Source organism: Manis javanica, chromosome 1, assembly GCF_040802235.1.
Source record: "Manis javanica isolate MJ-LG chromosome 1, MJ_LKY, whole genome shotgun sequence".
NCBI lineage: Eukaryota > Metazoa > Chordata > Mammalia > Pholidota > Manidae > Manis > Manis javanica.
The window spans coordinates 138,161,096-138,180,458 of record NC_133156.1 but is presented as its reverse complement, the minus strand read 5'-3'; the positions used below and the strand labels follow the sequence as shown (position 1 = coordinate 138,180,458).

Here is a 19,363-nt window from a genome sequence, read left to right as displayed (position 1 = left end):
CTCCTTCTTAACAAATAATAATGGACAGATTCTTGACAAAGGACTTCCTGCATGGTCAAGGCGAGCAATGACTTATCCAAGAACCCAAAGTCAGAGCAAAGTGCTTTCTCGGCTGCTGAAGAATTTATGGTTTCATCTGCCTGTGAAACTCTAAGGGAATAAAAATCAGAAAGATGGCTCCTCTTACGAGCAGCTCACCTTACCACAGAAGGGAGCTCTGGCTTCCTGGTGGCATTTGAAGCCATCTCTTCTTTCTGCCTCCACATCCCTATTAGAATACAACTAAGTACATACATTTGGTGTTCGGGCCAAAGTAACCCCTTTAGGTCCTCCCAGACTGAATGTGTGGGGACCCCCGGGGCACTGTGTAACAGCAGCCATCAGGCCTGACTCCAGAGATTCCATCCCCAGATGGAGCAGACTTGGGGTGGGGGACAGAAATCTGCATTTTGAAGAACTTCCCAGGTGATTCTGAGGTAGGTTTTTTTTTTTAAGGTATCATTGATATACAATCTTATGATGGTTTCACATGAGCAACATTGTGGTTATAACTTTTACCCATATTACCAAGTACCCCCACACCCCACTGCAGTCACTGTCTCTCAGCAGTGCTCAGCGCAGCTTTAAGATGCTATAGAGTCACTCCTTGTCTTCTCTGTGCTATACAGAGGCAGGTGTTTCTTACCCTATGAGAAACACCCCATAAGAATTCACTACATAGAATTCTCATTTGAAAAGTAAAGACAGAAATTTTGTGCCTCTTTATCCCTTTCACCTATATCACCCACCCACCCTAACCCTCCCCTATGGTAACCACCCACACTTCTCAGTATTGATGAGTCTATTATTTTGTTCATTTTGTTTTGTTTTTAGATTCTATATACAAGTGAAATTATATTGTAACTATACTAGTTGGAGTGAGCATTTAATAATGTAGGTAACTGTGGAATCACTATGTCCTGTATACTTGAAACCAATACATTACTGTATGTCAACTACACTTCAATAAAAGTAATTAAAGACAGAAGTGGAATTTACTTCAGGCAAGATGATATATTAGGGACCCAGTTTGCCTACCCAAAGCAACTGAAAACAGAAAAAATAGGCAAAATGTATGAAACAATATTTTTTACGACCCTGGACAGCATGCAAAGAAAAATGCTAATCTGGTTAAGTCAGTCCTGTGATTGGCCAGCACAGCAGGCATGGGGGTCAACCGGGTACATCCTGGCAATGGCCTGAGTCCAGACTGAAGAGCAAAGGAGCTGCAGTGGGCAGAACAGAGGGGAGAGAGTGGAGCCTGCAGAGGGAATGCTGACTGTCTGCAGGGGTCTCTGGGGCTTCTGCTGATGGCATGTGTCTGAGGAACCCAGAGGCAGAAACGAGCCATCAGCCTGAGGCTCGCACAGACCCGAAGGAAGCCTGGTGCCACCAGCCAGACTGCAAAACCTCAAAATTCACCTTGGTGTAGTTCTCACAAGGGGCTTGTCTCAGCAGCGGAGAGTAGTTAGTCCTCAACTAAATGCTGTTCTCGTCTTAATAAGTCTTAAAAGCAAGGCTTACAAAGACCAAATGATTCTAAGTACCTGAACTGTGTCATTTGTACAAATACCGACTGGTGAGTTTTGTTACGCACCAAATAACTTACACGGTCAAACTGGGATCTGAATGATTTTTTTTCCTTTCATACCTAGCTTTCAAATTACTGTGAACCTGTTTTCTTTAAAAAATACATTTATCAAAAGCAATGTTGGAAGTTTACATTAGAAGTCAAATCTGTGTCTTGCACAGTTTTGTGGCCACGTTAGTGAGCCAAATGCGCTTGGTTTCAGAATGCAGCACGCAGTCCTGTCCATTAGGGGGCTCTGTAAGACTAAGAAGTGTATATGTTTGTGCTGTTTTTAAAAATAGATTGTAATTCTGTAAGACACACCACGTGCGAGCAGCCTGGTTCATCTATCTCGCCCAGTGTCTTTGAGCACTAGAAAAAATAATGCTGAAACCAATGAATCTTGACAGAGAATAAACCTCTCCCAGTATCACTTCCCTTCCGTTCATTTCAACAAATATGCACTGAGCACAGCTGACGGTCGGTCACCATTCTTGGCTCCAGGGATTTGGAGGTGACTAAGCCCCCACCAGTAGGTGAAAGCTAACATGTGACCCCAAAATGATCTCACACATGCTCACTCGTGACTCATGAAACTCACCTGTATAAAATGACACTTAACTGAACCTAGGGCTATTGGGGGAAAAAAAGAATTTTAAAACAAAGTTGGGGACTGGATCTGCGAGGATAATCTGTAAAGATACAATACCATCTTTTCATTATTGTGCATTTTATAGGCTAATAAATCTTTTTGGTATACGCTAGGGAACATAAGTCAAAAAGTTATTTTATAGCTGTTACATTTAAAAGTAAAAAATTAGATTTTTTAAAACATCAAAACTCAAATCTTTTACATATTTCTTGAGCTTTAGATTTGAAGAGATCATTACCAACAAGAAACAGCAACCTGGAGGGGGCAGAGAGGATGGGGGTGGGGAGGCTGTACACAGGGGTGTCTAGGGTGGGGAGGGAGCACAGAAACGTCTGCTGTGGGCTCCGGGCTCTGCCAGGCCCACGAGGTAAGGCCCAGGCAAAGCTACCCATGGACACCCCCTTTGTGGCAGTCAGTTCCCTTTTGGCCTGAAGCTGGCTTCAGTTTGGTTTCTGGTATTTACAACACTAAATAAAATACTACTGCTTTCAGTGGGAGCAATGGAGAGCTGTATATTTTAAATTATAAGGTAGAAACAACTACTTAAAAAGAGTTATGGAATAAGATTACACAGAGTTAAGTATGACAGTTTTATTTAGGCAACAATTTTTTTTTTTGAAATGGAATGACACAAATAGGGTGAAGAATTCAAGTCAAGGCAGTTGGTCAACAATTCAAGTAAAGGGGGTCATAGGCAGCGTGAAATAAGAAGGAAAGCTGACACTTACCAAGGGCCAGGCACTGTTTTATATGCTGTAAACTTACTCTCACAGTCAGTCCCTAGAGACAACTTCTGCGTGAGGCACTACTTCTTACGCCTGTCTTACAGATGAGGGAACTGAAGTCCATATACATGAACAATCTTGCTCAAGGTCGCAGAACTAATACCCAATGGAATACAGCTGTAATAAATGGAACTGAGAACGTTCACAAAGAGCGCTGAGACATGGGGAGAACCCTGCCCGGTCTGGAACACTGGGATCACGTTGGACACGAGTTGGAGAGGGCAGCGCAGCATAACCCGGGCAGCATGAGAGGATCCCTACATGCCAAGCTACAGGAAGAGAAATATCTAAAAAGCCACTTTGGCTCCCAGGTGAAAGCAACTAAGGACCAAGGCATTTCGGTTCCTATTTTCTCCCTCCACCCCTTCAGCTGTTGCTAAGCCAGGATTCCATACCACGAGCCAGTGACACTGAGCACAGTGGCACTGCTGAGAGCTCCTGCGCCAGACGCTGTGCTGAGTGCCGTATCCGTTTCCTCACCAGATCCTCTCTGCCTGAGCCCTCATCCCATCTCCTTCAGTACAACACCCTGCAAGGTAGGGACTGGACTTATCTCCAGTTTAACCTATGAGAAAACAGGCTGAGAAGGGAGTGAACCTGGCCAGGCTTGCCGCTGACATCTTGTCATTTTCTTTTGTAGCAACGATCAATTGTAGTTCATTTATGTTTGTAATGTTGACTCTCCAAGAGACTGCAAAGTTCCATGAAGGAATTTGAGGACATGGCTCTGTCTTCAACAGCTAACAGAGCTTGGTATGTATGAGACACATCAAATATCGAATGAATTAATGAATGTATGGCTATCAAACATAGAAAAAAATACCAAAAATGGTTATTTAGCAACACCATGTGTGATTTTTACTCATTTATCTGAATGTTTCTATACATCACCTATCAGCATTAACAATCATGGATTCACACACACACACACACACACACACATATATATATATGTATATATATAATTATGCAAAATAATAGACAAAAAGTCCCCAGAATTTGGAAGCCAACTTTCATTTGTATGGAATACTTTCTTTTTTCTTGCAAATGGTGACTTACACTGCCTTCAAAATTAGGTAATTAGGAAATATGCTTTATTTCCTTCAAAAATTTCCTGAACTGGGAAGTACTTTGTGTGGAATTCCTTCTGGCAAAACTTGGGTCAAAATGCTTGACTTCTCCGTGGGGATGCCTGAGTCCACAGGCACTCTCTGCAGATGCCACTCTCACATGACCCACAGGAGCATATGTGATACCTACGGAGAACAGAGCTGGGACTCTAAAGCTGAGTGGGCCCAAATGTGAACACTGGCGAATATCCAACTTTCACATAGAGAAAAATGAGTCCCTTTTTTGTTTTTGTTGGTTAACTTCAGTCCACTGTAGAGTATGTTCAGGTATTCTTGTTTCCTCTCAAACACCCATGCTCACACACACACACCCGCGCCACCCCTACAGCTTCCCACACACAGACCACCCCCCCCCACCACCTTTGCAGTCATTTTTTAGGTTTTCTATATCCCTAAGAACTCATATTGCAATGATCATTTCCAAAGATGGTTAGGATTCTGTCATACTACCTCCAAAGAATAAACATTACTTCACACTTAATTTTATAGAAACTGGAAATTGAAGCCAAAGAGTATTTTTCAGCAAGTTAACAATGTCAACATCCCATATTGACAAACTCTTTAAAAAGGTATCTGTAATAACCTAAGTTGTCACCTAGCAACTGTGACAAGCAGCTGATCCAACCATCCCACCTATAAATACGCCTTGGCCTGGAGTCCTCGCAGCCTCTCATTCCGGCTAGTGACTAATGGTCTCATGCTCTCTGTTGGTGGTGAACATCTGTTGATGTTAATTCCTGTCGAATTTTTCTTAGAAAGGTCAGTCAGTATTCCATTACAGATTTTAACATTTCTTAGTGCAATGTGTTAGAATTTTTTTTTAATCCTGGGGATACATATGTTCCTCCACATGTATGTGTGTTTATGTGTGAGTGTGTGTAGGCAACATAAAAACAGGGACATGTTTCTCTGCACAAACACCCACAGAATTAGAACCATGACAAAGCAAATAAGATGTGTCAACGGGAGGATTAAATAAGCAAACACAAGATTAAAAAATTACAGAGCACTGCTCGCTTCTTAGGCCCATTAGCCACCTGAGCAACTCCTTCTCCCACAGCCAGGGACCAGGAGGTGCCCCCTGTGGGCCAGCTTTTTCTGCCCTGAGACGCTGAGCCTCCCCCTCCTCAGGGCAACTTGATGTTATATTTGTGCCTCTCTCTCTTTTTATATCTAGCTTCAAAACAAATCAGCTATCAGTTACTTTGTGAAATTGTCCTTTCCCCCTCCCTCTCTGTGCACTGTCTGTTCCCTGAGTGCAGAGATCAATTATCCAATCCACTGAGATGATTTGGAAGGCTGGCACTCAGCCGCCATCAGGAACTTCTCATGTAATTCTAGTTTCTACAGATGCCAGTTAGAAGTCATTTTTCAGCGTTTTCAATTTTGTTAACTTCTCAACAACCAGATTTCCATAAGCCCAGAGCATGAACAATTTAAATTCCATTACTAGCTCAGAACAAGCAACTACTTGAGACACGCAGGAGATAAACACCCTTTCATCTGTGAATGCCAAGAGTTGCTTCAGTCGCTGTCTCTGAGGGAAGAAAAGGCTTCTACTTTATCCCTGAGGGACAGATAATATCTGAGCAAGAAATGTTCTTGAAGAAACACAGAAATTGTCATCAGGAAGCAAGTCTGCTGATTTTGATATACGCCTTTCTTTGTCTTCTACTGGGATCCACAATTTCCAATGAAGTGCAAATACAGGATTTACTGAAGTTGGCGTCAAAAGGAGATGTCTTCTCCCTGATTTTTTCACCCTTGTCTAGTTATACGAAACCTAAACTTCTGCAACAACACTCAAGAATTTGTGCAAACATTAATGAAAGTGCAAATAGTTTCATTAACAGTATATTTAATTACTGATTTTGTTTGAGCCATCGCACTGAGTCTGAATAGGTATATACAACCCAAACAGACTGAATGATGGAGTTCCTCCCAAGATCTTTTATTATAAAGATCAATTAAGATTAATTTTTTTGGAAATGTGTCAGTCTTTGTGATAAAGGGGTTGCCGAGGAGTATGGTAAACTTGGAGTGACTACCACTCATTGAGATATTTATTCAAGATGCTGGACTGTTAAGTTATAGGCCACTTTACCATCCCCGTCCTTTGAAAAGTACACCTCACATTTATCTTTATATACAAGCCAGCCACTGAATGACATCAGTGCCTTTTAAAGGAACACACCCAGGAGGATCAATCTTATCAGTCATGGAAAATACGAGAACCTCATTAAAATGTCTTAATGCCTGCTAAACTTGTCACTGGCCTCCCTCAAAAGCAGATTTTAAGAATAAGCCACTGTGTGAATACTACACGTATTAGTGGTACATGGGTACAATGCAAAACTCAACAGAAGCATGTAAGGAAGGTGGGGATAGTGGGAGTGTGGAGGGCACCTGGTGGAGGTTACCTTCCCAAAGTAATGTCAGAAATCTGGAAAGATCTTTTAAAAGGCAAAGGGATGTGTGAGAGAAAAGCTAGAAATGGTGACTGGCGGGGAACCTTTTGCCTAGCAAGAGTGTGCAGCGGGTAATGCCCTGGGGTGAGGACAGATTCCAAGAGAAGTTCGATTTCCTACTCATAGTTTCTTTAGGGAAATAAAATTGTAAAAATTAATTCATACATCCTGTCCATGTAATGTTTCTCACCCTCTCTCATACACATGGAATAGCAATAGGAATTTGGCAAATCATGAACCGAAATAACCCTTTAGTGTATTTCTAGTTACCATGCTAATAGTCATTGTATATTTTACATATAAAGATTTAAAGAAGTCCCAAGAAGTTATTTAAAGAGTTCCTCCTACACTTAATTCTATTCACATTATTAATTTACTCAGGAAACCTTGTTTTTAAAAACTAATATTCCCTTGTGAAATGTAGTTCAGTCCAAATAAGTGGGGTTTGAATGATCTAGGCTGAACTTTATTATGTCAGTGAGATGCCTGCCCATCTAGTCCATCCTCCTGCATTTTTACCTACTGTAGAGATCTCTGTGCACAGAGTTCAAGGTTCTGTCCATGGTGTTCAGGAGAATCTAATGGCTGCCACAAGTGCTTTATGTGCAGGTAAACCGCCCAGCCAGAGTATTGGAGATCACGTGCTTGCCCGATAGTCTAGCCATTTCTGGAAAGCCATCTTCACTACATCAGGTATCACAGGAAACTGATGCATCAGTTCACACCTACCACAGATCCTTTGGCACAAGTGTAATACCTATACCCCTTACTCCTCTCACTCACTCCAGCTCGCTGTTCGCTGCATTTTCCAGTCAGTAAAATCTTAAATGCTTTCCTGTTTGTTACACACAGAGTTTATTATTATCCCATCTTCTGCTTGTACTCTATAATTCAGTTATATGAAATGGATTCGATAAGATCCTCTAGTAAGGTGAAATAGCTCTGTGGTCCATCTTAGTCACTACTTTTCCTGCGTGAGAATCACCCAGAACCAAAGGATAGAACTACCATGAAATAGCACGTAACTGGGCCTAGACATTGCAAGGATTGTCTCACACTGCTAAGCAGATTGATTGAGTGTGTGAAACATTCTGTCCTGACCTGGTTGGGTGCTCATAACCCTAGGTGAGAGCCACAAAGGTAATGAGCGCTCAGGAAATTGACCACAGCCCAAATGGAACCAATGAAGCCAGACAGCCAAAGAAAATCATCTGTTATTAATGAACAGCACAATGACTATTTTAAACAAACATGCAAAGAAACACAGAGAGATACGTATCTCCTTTCATCATTGTCTTGGAAGCTCTTTTATGCCTTAGAGTAATATTTTGATCAGAACTGAATCTATCATGCGCATTCTTCTCCCTCTCTGTTTTTTCCCTCTAGCTCATGTTGTTATAATACATTTTTAAGAAATGGAAAAAATGGCTCATCCAAATGCTGGGTTCTAGAAAAGCTGATTGTTTTTAAAGACAGAGGTATGCCATTGCTTCTCTTGTCATAAACAAAAGCCTTGTGCCTTCTAATCTGTGTCATCTGTAACAAAACTATCTAGATCCCACATGGCTTGGGTGATCCCTCTACACATCACAGCCAATAGAGACCTTGGTATATGATTAAGGTCACTTAAAAATTAACTTTATTTTGAATATACAGCCAGAGAGACCAGGAATGAATCAACTCTGTGAAATATGTTGTGAATCAACTCTTTGGAATCGTAAGAGCAAATGAAATTAATGTTCTTTTAACAAATTATGCTAAAGAACATGGGAATACAATAATACAAAGATCAGTGACACAGCAACCACAGAGATCCATGGAAGGCCATCTGGAGGTCTAACTAAACCACAGGAGGAACTCCGGTCTCTTGAGTCTATGAAATAATGAGCTGGGCCAGACTGGATATTAGTGCTTTTTGGAGCATGGCCCACTTTGAAATATGTCAGGAAATCAGAGAGTCCATGGATTCTGGGCTGAGTACTTGGTGGATTGGATGATCAACACCACCTTCTGCTCAAGGATTTTAAAATCCAGAAAGTATCTACCCATTCACATATTTCCTTGAAAAGCTGAATTCAGGAAAACTCTGAATAGGACCGCTACTTCTATGAAATAAACTTACTTTGTCATATAAAGAGTAGATTTAGAAATTCACATTAACTTGAGAGGAATATTTAAAGCTGGCAATATCCCTTAAGCATCCCTGTTGATGTTCACGGAAAAGAGAATCTTAGACAGTAGCTGTCAGTGACACATCAAGAACTAATGTCATAGTGTCAGATCTCAGGTTAAGAGGGGTTCCCAGCAAACAGACCTAATGACCTGAGAAAGGCCCAGTCTACTCCCATTTTCTGAGGCTGTGAAGATATTAAAATGTAAAATGTCAAACCCAGGTTATGCCAATGTTTGTGGTCCTGTAATAGTGAAACTTAAAGCTCTATCAGGAGTTGTGTCATTCTTTTACAATGGAGTATAGATTTCTAGGCCCCTGGTGACTCCGAGGCCACAGGGGGTGCTCTGCAGGCCTGCCTTCTGCAGGCTTAGCCAGCCTGATCCAGGACCGTGGCCTATGTGCTGCAGCCTTCGCTAGTTTCTTATCTTTATTTTGCCAAGTCAGTAAAACATACAACTAGAATTCTGTGTTTAGTCCAAGCAGAGACCTATAACTTTATTGGAAACATGGAGCTGGAGGTTTCAGCAATAGGGGTTAGAATGCAAAGGTAAATTTACCAAAATCAGTTGGCTCTGCTAAATGTCACGGCCTAATTACCTGGGAGTACTGAAATCTTCTTTCTCAGGTTTTCACATGAGGTTTGAAAGGGCTTATCATATCTTACTCCTTATGTATTGCAAACAGTGTTCACTTCTAAGATGCTTTTCAGTATGAGGTAACTTCTCCTGTCCCTTATCTAGGATGGCACAGATTATCTATTAATTCCAAATCATATTAACAAGAAATGAAGATGAATATTCTTTGAGGAAATAACCTGAATGCTGATGGGACCCACAAACCAAGCCGTACACCTGCAGGGCGATCAAACTCGATCCAACAAACATCAACTCATATGTGCTGAGGCGTTCTAAAGCTGCCAAAAGAGTTAGGAACAAAGACTGGTCTTCTTACACAAAACACACCCCCATGATGCTCCATGATTTTCTAGTTTCATTTATTTAAAGAGGAGGAATTTAAAGACAAGTCAAACGACTCACTTAGAGGATCCCATTCTACATTTTATAACCATCCGCCACCAATCTTTTTAGTTAGTTGTCACCTTTTTTAAAAAGTAGTATTTATTAGCAACTTTCCCTCACTGACTCCAATGCTCAACTGGGTTTTCACAGAGGCAAACAGCTGTATGCATTCAGATATAAGTTCACCTATTGTACCAAATATCAAAGTGACAGTGGTCTGAACAAGAGAGCACAGTGGTTCAGGGCTGAGATGGGATCTTCATACTTCTGAGGACCCAGGCTCTTTCTGTCTTGATGCTCAGGTACTCTGACCATCACACTTCAACTCCATGATCCAAGATAGTTACTGCAGCTCCTGCCACCCCATCCACATTACAGCCAGCACGAAGAAGAAAGAGGAAGCAGAGGGCACTTCCTTTCCCTTTAAAGTCATGGCCTGCAAGCTGCATGGCCAGTGGCTGGAATGTAGGTACATGGCTATGCCTGGATGTGGCAGACCCTAGGATATGTAATTCAATTACTGGTTGTCATCATCCCACTGAAACTTGGGATTCTATTACAGAGGAAAGGAAACTAGGTATTTGGGAACAATCAGCAGAATCCCCCACAATCCTTTTGATTTCTTATTTCATCAACTCACAAAATTTAATTAAAATTATACAATTACAATACCAACAACAATGGGCATTGAGAGGTTTGAGAAACACACTGACTTGGTAGGAACACAACTCAAATGGTAGCAGTTATATACTAGAGAAGGGGTGGACAAACATTTTCTGTAAAGGGCTGGATAGCAAATACTTTTGGCTTTGTTGGCCATATGACCTCTGTACTCAACTGTCACTATAGCATGAGGGCAGCCACAGATAATATGCAAATGGATGTGTTCCAATACAATTTGATTTACAATAAAAGGCAGCAGAGTGTATTTGGCTTCTGGGCTATACTAGTCTGCTAGGTTCAGGGTGTCATGGGCTACAGCCAGGCGGTCACACAGCAATGAGGAAGGGCACTGATTAACCCAGCAGCTGACTAGGGACCACTCAAAGAGCTTCTGCTGTAAGAACACCTCCCATGTATTAGGCACATACCGAGTGCCAAGAACTACACTGGGAGCTTTGTTATATATTATTTCTAATCCTCACAATGATATGCCTAGGTGGGTAAGTGCCCCCATTTGCCAGATGAGAAAGCAGACACAGCCAGAAAGTAGCACCACCAGGATCAGAACCCAGGTCTTTCCAGCTCCAATCCACCAGCCTCCCAGGCTTGATCTAGTGGTGGGATGAAAGAATAGTCCTACCACAAACAATAAATGAAGTATAAGCACACAATTTCTTGTCATAGTGCTGGTGGGGCTGTCATATGCCAGATTTGACTTGTAAAGTGTTGCAAGGAGAAAGGGTTCCTTCTGATTTTAAAATAGGCCTTGCCCTGTAATGGGGTATGTGGTGGGGACTTGATAATGGGGGAACCTAGTAACCACAGTGTTGCTCATGTAAGTGTATATTAATGATACCAAAATAAAAAATAAATAAATAAATAAATAGGCCTTGACCTAGAAGTTTACCCAGGTTTTAGCAAAGAGACATCTAACCTTCAGATTTTTCCTGGGTAAAGTTGCTAAGGTCTCAAGCCTTAGAATATTAGTAACTAATGGAGGGGAAAAAGTCAAGGCGTCATCAATATCACTAAGAACTTTGAGGGTCTTTTAAGGTTTATCTAAACAAAGATTATTCCCCCCACCTCTGTGCAATCCCCACCCCAAGTCTTGCCCTGGCACAGCACACTTCACCCACATAACTGCTTTGCCTTCCCAAACATTGCTCTTCCCTCCCACTATAATTTGTCATAACACTCTTTCCAGAACCTTCCTGACAAGGACTCACAATCCTTATCAGAGTTCCAGGCACCAGTTTAGAGGAGTTGGCATGAGAGAATGAAGCCATTTGCCAACAACTCCTCAACACTCGCCCTATGGAGCCCAACAGCTTCCCATTTTTCCCCTCTGCTGTGCCCAAAAAAGGGATTATCAGTTAACTTCATTTATTGTCAATGCCAGTGTCTGTTGTGTCTTAGTTTACTGCAAATCTCTTCTTGTGTCAGCAAGTGAGTGGATGAAGTCTAGACTTATAATTTATCTATGTGTGCATTCCTTTTAAAATGGAATCTACATCTCTAAGTCTTAGCACAAACAAATATGCTTCTAAAAGGAAGTTTTCAAAATATTTCAGAATGGAGAATCTATGACTATTTAGAATTCATGTTCAGTTTAGTTACTTTGGAAGGCAACTTATCTGCCACTTATGTTAACAAGCTTCTCCAGAAACAATTTGTTAACATGTTAGAAAAGAGACCCGGGCATTTGTAAACATACATATGCCACATTATTTGTAATTCCTGCACAGAAAGAGCTCTAAGAAGTGGACACTAGTAATTTCCAAAAAAAACAAGCACATCTGTAATCCCGTCACCCTATCTAAAAGGGAGGTTTATAGGTATACTTTCTACAGGCATAATTTGAAGCTGCTCCCTTACAGATGGGTTTGGTTTGGTTTCAAAACAAGAACTTTCTGTAGTTCAACTAAAACACCACCATGAGATGTCACTTCCTGAGTCACAGAATAATATTTGTGCACATCTACTTGCTCTGTTTACAGCTAGGCCACATCACACTGGTAATTACTACGTGACACTCCCTAGGCACCACCACCGGTGGGTGGGTACTCAGATCCGGAGCACTTGTCTCCACTCCCGAAACACAGCAGCACCTCATAAATTAGTTACCAGGGAGAAGGGTCGTTTGGTGGTTCAAGTCTTTTCTGCACCTCTTCCCATGTCAGGTATGTACAACTGCAGTCCCCACTTCTGAAGCAAAGAATCTGCAGTTGGGAGATTCCTCCCCAGAAACTGCTAAAGCCACAGAGCAATGTCTCTAATAGTCCTCAGTGACATTTATCCAGTGGGTGACAATCACGCCCAGGGAAGGCCTGCAAATATGAGGCTGAAGTGGGGATGAGACTATGGCCTGGCTTGGAAGCCTCACTTCAAGACTGTCATTTCGTCCCCCTAAAGAGGGGATTAGGTCATCCACGTGAAGCAGGGTGACACACTGTCCTCTTGACCACCACCTAACTTGTGTGTTTCTCCCAGGGACTTCCGGGACACTCCCTACACTGTTTCCCAACTTCTGCATCAGGACACTTTGTGACCTAGATGTATTGCCATGCATTGCTACATCCAGGTTTTGACCCTCACCTTTGCCAATTTTGGATTCAGCGGTGGCAGGTACCAAGTGCGAGAGAAGGCAGTTAATGGTGTGAAGGTACAAGGGGAGCTAAGAGAATGGCAGATGAATGAATGGCAGTGAGAGAAAATTAGAAAAACACAGGTAAGCAAGATGGGGGTAAAACTGTCTTGCCTGATTTCATCTCACAGAAAGCACTGATGAAGTCATATCACTCTAGCCAAAGAGCTAGAAGCCAGTATGCCCTCAGGAGGTCATCTGTATTTCCCTTTCAGAGTTTACAGGTCGTTTCACAAGAGCAGTTGAAAAATATAAACAGAGTTTTAACTCACTCCTGCCTGAAGTCTTTCCACTGAGTTCAGACTGGTTTTTATTGTACATTCTTACCAGGCTGCAAATTTGGCTAACTAGCCCCAGAAACAAACCGAAATCCTTGGAGAAATTAGCTGCAGAAAATTACTGATTTTCAAAGCAACCTTTCTGTAGGCATTGCAGGCTGATGCTCTATTTTCTCAAACACGGAATTGAGACATTCTGTTTCTCTCACTGTGTCTCCAACCTTTAACTAACCTTCTCTGAACTGAATCTCGTTTTGTCCACTGGTCTTACGTTAAAAACTAGATGAACGGAACATAATTTTCTGTTCCTTCATATATATGTGGATATTTAACTTGGGTGTGGCACAGGCTCTTCTCTTGGTAATTACTGTATCTCACTGCAGTCCACAAGGTATTCAAGGTCATTTATAAAAGTACATAGAAAAGAAGGGATAAAATAAACACCTAAGGGATCACAGCCTATTAGTTCACAGAATGCATTTGTACAAAATGGCACACACCTTCATGCAGGAGATGCAGCCCCACACCAGGGCGCACAGCTCGGCGTCAAAGCCCAGGACGCATTTCTGCCCCCTGTTGGCTCTCTCATCTGGATGCACTGGCACACAGCTTGTGTAGCCATGGATGGGGCAGGGGGTGGGGGTGGGGTTGGTTGAGGTCGGGGGTTTGTGGAGGGTGAGGGGTACAGTACAAGAAAATGGGGCTAAAGGCCTGGCAGGAAAGAAAATAAGAAAGCCCAGGGCAGAAAAGCAATGGGAGTGCATTCCAGAGGTTCCCACATACTTGCCAGAAGTGAGCTGTAATTTTACCTCCAAATGGCTAAATCAGACATGGAAATATGATTGTTTATTAGTTTCACAGTGCTCATAAGATTAAAACAAACCCATTGGACAGGAGACATGCATGTCCTGAACCTGAACTTCCTCCTGTGGATACTCAGCTCACTGTAAGATGCATTGGGCAGACATCTTGCCTTCTCCCTACAAGAGGTAAATACCTTCACTAAACATAGTCTGCAGCAGAACACCCATGCTCACTTGGGTTAAAGCAATCCTAGGAAGAATCAAAACAACGTGAACCAAGCATGCCCCCCTCATGGCCCTGTTCCAGACATGAAGCACACACACACCATCTAGGCCTGACCAACCCGGAATGCACTGGGTGCTTCTGCACACACCCCTGGTCAAGGCCGCCATCTAGAGAGAGTGAGTGGGTCACACACAGTGAGTATCTCCCATATATGTCATGATGGGCAACTGGGGTAGTTACAAGGATTAGACCACAGAAGGTTGGGGTATTTTTACTGAAAAGTGACCTAAGGCAGTGTGTAAGTCAGGTAAGTGTTATTATTAATAAGTACAAGCCACTAAATATTTAATGTGGATTAATACCATATTTAATCTATAAGACACAACTATAAAGTATTATTATGCCCAATATACTAACAAACACAATGAAATTCAGAGGTTAAGAAACTTGCCCAGGGTCACCCAGCTAGTAAACAGTGAGACTGGGATTTACAGCCACAAGTGAAAACAGCTTTGCATAATTCCAAGGACCATGCCTGAGCTCACTCCGCAGAATGTTTAAAATAGTGTGTGTGTCTGAAGATATGAGCTTCAATTAACTAAAGTCATTCTATATAAATACATTCATCAAGGCACTAGACCGATGGAACATTCCTCTGTTAAGAGATGTCACTGGTGTGCAATTTTTTAAAAGAGCAGAAGAGGGAACCAGATTGAAAGGTTCACCCAGTTATCTTTCCAAATGCTGATAAAAACTTATTAAAAATATTAAGTTAGCATTATTTTCCCAGTCTCATCTCATATTTTAAAAAAGAGTATCATCAACAATGTAAAATTAAGCCTCTAGAAGTTTTAAAATAAAGTCTCCAAATTAGCTGGCATTCTTCCCAAGAAAAAGTGGGTTCCATGTCCTCTCCCCTCAAATCTTGACTCTGAAATCTTCTGCATCCGTGGATGTCTTGCTGCCCTTGTCTAGCCTGGATTAATACTTAGTCCATAGGCACACACCTGATCATCTGATCATCTACATTTGCCCTCTTACAGCACTAAACTATGTTTTCTACCTTTATCTTGCATCTACCTACCACTTCAGCATTTTATTAAAAATAAAAATAATAATAATAATAGAGGGAGAAATGTGGGATCAACGTATAAATCAAGTACAAAAATCAAACGAATATTCATATTTGACCTGATTGTTTATAGGTCATAATGTGTGATCAAAACCGAAAGTTTCTGTGATGAATGCCCTTGTACTGTTCACCATGTAAGAATTTATTCACTATGTAAGAATTCGTTCACCATGTACGAACTTGTTCGTTATGCTTCAGAAGATTGGAGACTGACGAGAATTAGGCTTGAGATGGATTAATGATTGTACATTGAGCACTGACCCCCCTATACTGAATTTTATTGTTGTTAACAACCATTTGATCAATAAATATGAGAGATACCCTCTCAAAAAAAAAAAAAAAAAGAATAGGAAAAAAAAAAATCTTGACTCTGGTTTCTTGACAAACAGGACATAGTAGAAAGGATTCTGGGCCCAGGCATTAGGAGACTGGCAGCTCATCCACGCATCCCCCTAATTAAGAAGACTAAAGTTGAATACCTCACTCATATATATAGCAGGCCAATTTTCAGCAGTATAGTAATAATATATGTGGAAATATCCAAAAGGAATATTTTACAGGTATTAAAAAAATGCTTCCAAAATGCTAAGTGCATTAGGAAATGCTCATGAGAAAAAAAAAGCAGCATACAAAATTGTGTCTATCATATACAATTATAATTTTGCAAAGAAAATCTGTCCAAAGACATACTAGAAGACAAAATGTAACAGTATTTTTTAGGGTAGTAAGGTCACAGTTGATCCTTTCTTCTTCATATTCATTTTCCCTATATTATTTTTACTTCCATCAATGAACAGTTGTAACATCTTTGAGTGGTAAAACAGTATTGCATATGAGCCTTGTCCCTTAGGCAAGCCCCTATAGTCACCTATCTTCTGTGGGACTTAGATTTAGCACTGAGAAGACAACCAAATGGATCTAGACACAGATTCCCCGGTGAGGGAACCAAAGACTGGGAGTAAGGAAAGCCCGCACAAGTGGGCTTTTCCTCTGTCAAGGACAGCTTCTGTTTGCAGCCCTGGGACAGCCCTGGGATGTCCACCATACAGCAGCTGCAGCCCTCTTTTGGCACTGGAAACCAAAAAGGCCTTTCATCACATTTTACGAATAGCAAAGAATTAGTCACCCAGTATGTTTAGAAAACAGAACTCAGTTTCAACAAGGCCTCGATTACTGGGGCTTCTTGCAGAGCTCCAAGGATCTGGGAAGCAAGCTGCTTGTTAACTGGAAATGAAGATATTTCACACAAAACAAACTCTCTTGCAATAAGGACAGATTACATTGTTCCCCATGTTCTTAATCAATTTCAAATATTAGCCCAGCTGGGTCAAAGCTGGATTTCAAAAGTGGTAAACATTTTCTATGACTGAGAGACATTTTCCATGACTCTGTCAGAGGGTGGAAGAAAAATAAATCATTAATTTATTCAACGAACCTTTACTGAATGTCTAGTATGCCTGGGGGATATATAAATGAAGAAGATGCAGCATAGTATTAAATGCTAACTCTTACATGGGGCCACCATCACTATGAATGCTGGAGCTGACCCCAAGAGGCTTACCAGAACCAATTTGGGCATCTCTTTTCCAACCCCATCTTATGTGGGTGGCTTAGAAAAGAAGTAACAAATGCTAAAGATCAGGGGTCCCCCCCTAGAGAGCCTATTGTTAAACACTTACCAGCACACCATTACCTACAAGCCCCACAGAGGGCCCCTATATACTTGTCCCCTCTTCTCCAGCTTCTCTCTCCTTTATCTTTGTGTGCCAACCATACTGACTCTCTGAGCATCAAGTCCACCTAGGGTGACACCCACCATGTAACTGTACATGTGGAGTCAGCTGCCTGCCTTCAACCAGCAACTCCTTTACTTAATGGCTGTGTAAACGTTTTTTGTTTATTTCACCTCTCTGTGACTGTGTCAAAACTAATAGCAGCATAAGGACTTTTTCAGACATATAAAGGCTGAAATAAGCTTGCTCATGGGGACCTGTGTCATAGAAAGCTGGAGAAGGGGCACGCTGGTCAGATTTCTTTGTGAGGCTTTTCCCAGTCTCATCTCATATTTTAAAAAAGAGTATTATCAAATGATAGGCCTCATCAACAATGTAAAATTAAGCCTATAGTCAAGCTAACATGAATTATTAAAACATCGGGATTAAAAAATATATTTAAATCAATTTATTTTAAATTCTCCAAGAACAAAATTCAATGCAATTGCTAATGCCATTTCAAAAGCTTAAAAAGCTTTGGTTTTCTCATCCTTCAGTATGTCCAGAACCCAAATAAAAATCTTTACCCAAACAAAAATCTTTACCACTCCAAAGCAGAGCACTATCACCTGTGAGCAACCAAAATTGCTATTACAGAATTAGTTTTAGAGGCTCAGTGGCCTTTTTCAATCAGACTTTTAAGTCTCTACTATGTTATATAAAAAGTCCAATAAAAACGCTTCAGAGAGTTCTGGATTAGCAGCCAACATTTTGCTTCTTAATCAGTAAAACTGCACACTGTCCTCTTGGTGATACCCCCTACTTACTGGTTAAATATTAGATTTGGGTAAAACATAAGTAGATGCTTCTGCACAATCTATAAATTAACTGCCACCTGTGATTTTCAAAGGGGCAGCCCTTCAGTGTTCTTTCCCTTGTCCCATGGTTGCAAGTCACCAAGTCATCCGTCCTTACTATGGATTTATGAGATACGTCCAAAAAAAAAATGATACCGGAGCCTGTCACACACTCAGAGCCTATCGCACCAGGTCAGACCCTCTACCCACACTTGTTTTCTCCTTCTGTAGGAGCTAAAGCCTGTATAACATGAGTCCAAGCCCCTAGAGTGCAGGTTGGCATCACTGTGCAGGGCACTCAGTTATTTGCCTCCTGATGGCTGATCACAAACTACTCCCTAATAAACAGTGCTGTCTTGAATATGTATCAGCCTCTGTGCTTGGGGTTTCCTGGTATGTAACTTGTACTGATTTCTGAAATACGTATCCAGTTAATTCCCAACTTATGAACTTAGTTATGTTTCAAAAGAACATTTGTGCACTTCAGAATCCACGTTTCCATGAGAAGTTACATATGGCGCAGAGGTTTTCAGACCAGTTTACAAAAGCATATGACTCCACAGTGTCTCTGAAGAATTCAGGTGTCCCCACACACCCAACCCCTTGCTTGAAACCCTCTAGGGACTTCACCTTTTTGAATAGCATCCAACCTTTTACCGTGGCCTCTGAGGCACTATGAGCCTGGCCTGACCTAATCCTCTCTCCTACACATTGCTCTCTGTTCCTGCCTTTCTGTTCTTAACAGCCATCAGTGTCTGCCCTCTAGGGATGTGTACGGACGCCGGGCCTCCTTCCCGAGGTGTGCTCTCCTAACACCCTCACGTGGCCCATCCTCCACATCTCAGCAACAAGGCACTTCCTCAGAGAGGCCTTCTTAACTCTTCTTCCAGACCCCACACATACCAGGCATCCTCCCACATGACCATTTAAAAAAAATGAATATTTTTTACTAATTTTTTTTGACTTAAGTGTCTGCCTCATTCAGACTCTGCCACATGAAAGCAGGGGCCTAACCCAACCCAACACCCTGGCTCAGACGCAGCATCTTATAAACACCTGTGAAGGGAACCAATGAATCTGTGCACATAGTTACTGTGTGTGGAGGTGCTTCTGTGATAAGACACATTCAGAGCTCAGTCTTGGGAGCCTCATGTGCATCCCCCTTCCTGGCAGCTGGATAAGGAATGTGTCACCTATCCACACCCTTTGGGC

General features: G+C 41.7%; 1 protein-coding gene and 1 long non-coding RNA gene across 5 annotated transcripts in view; one reads left to right on the top strand and one right to left on the bottom strand.

Annotated features, from left to right (window-relative positions):
- RETREG1 (reticulophagy regulator 1) overlaps positions 1-19,363 on the bottom strand; it is a 131,914-nt gene that overhangs the window by 13,900 nt on the left and 98,651 nt on the right. The window lies entirely within an intron of this gene.
- On the top strand, positions 809-16,018 carry LOC140849635 (uncharacterized). 2 transcript variants are annotated; one of them, XR_012131754.1, is made up of 2 exons: positions 809-3,799; positions 5,630-16,018. It is a non-coding gene; the product is annotated as an uncharacterized lncRNA (long non-coding RNA). The 2 variants fall into 2 exon arrangements; XR_012131753.1 differs by having other exon boundaries at positions 4,666-16,018.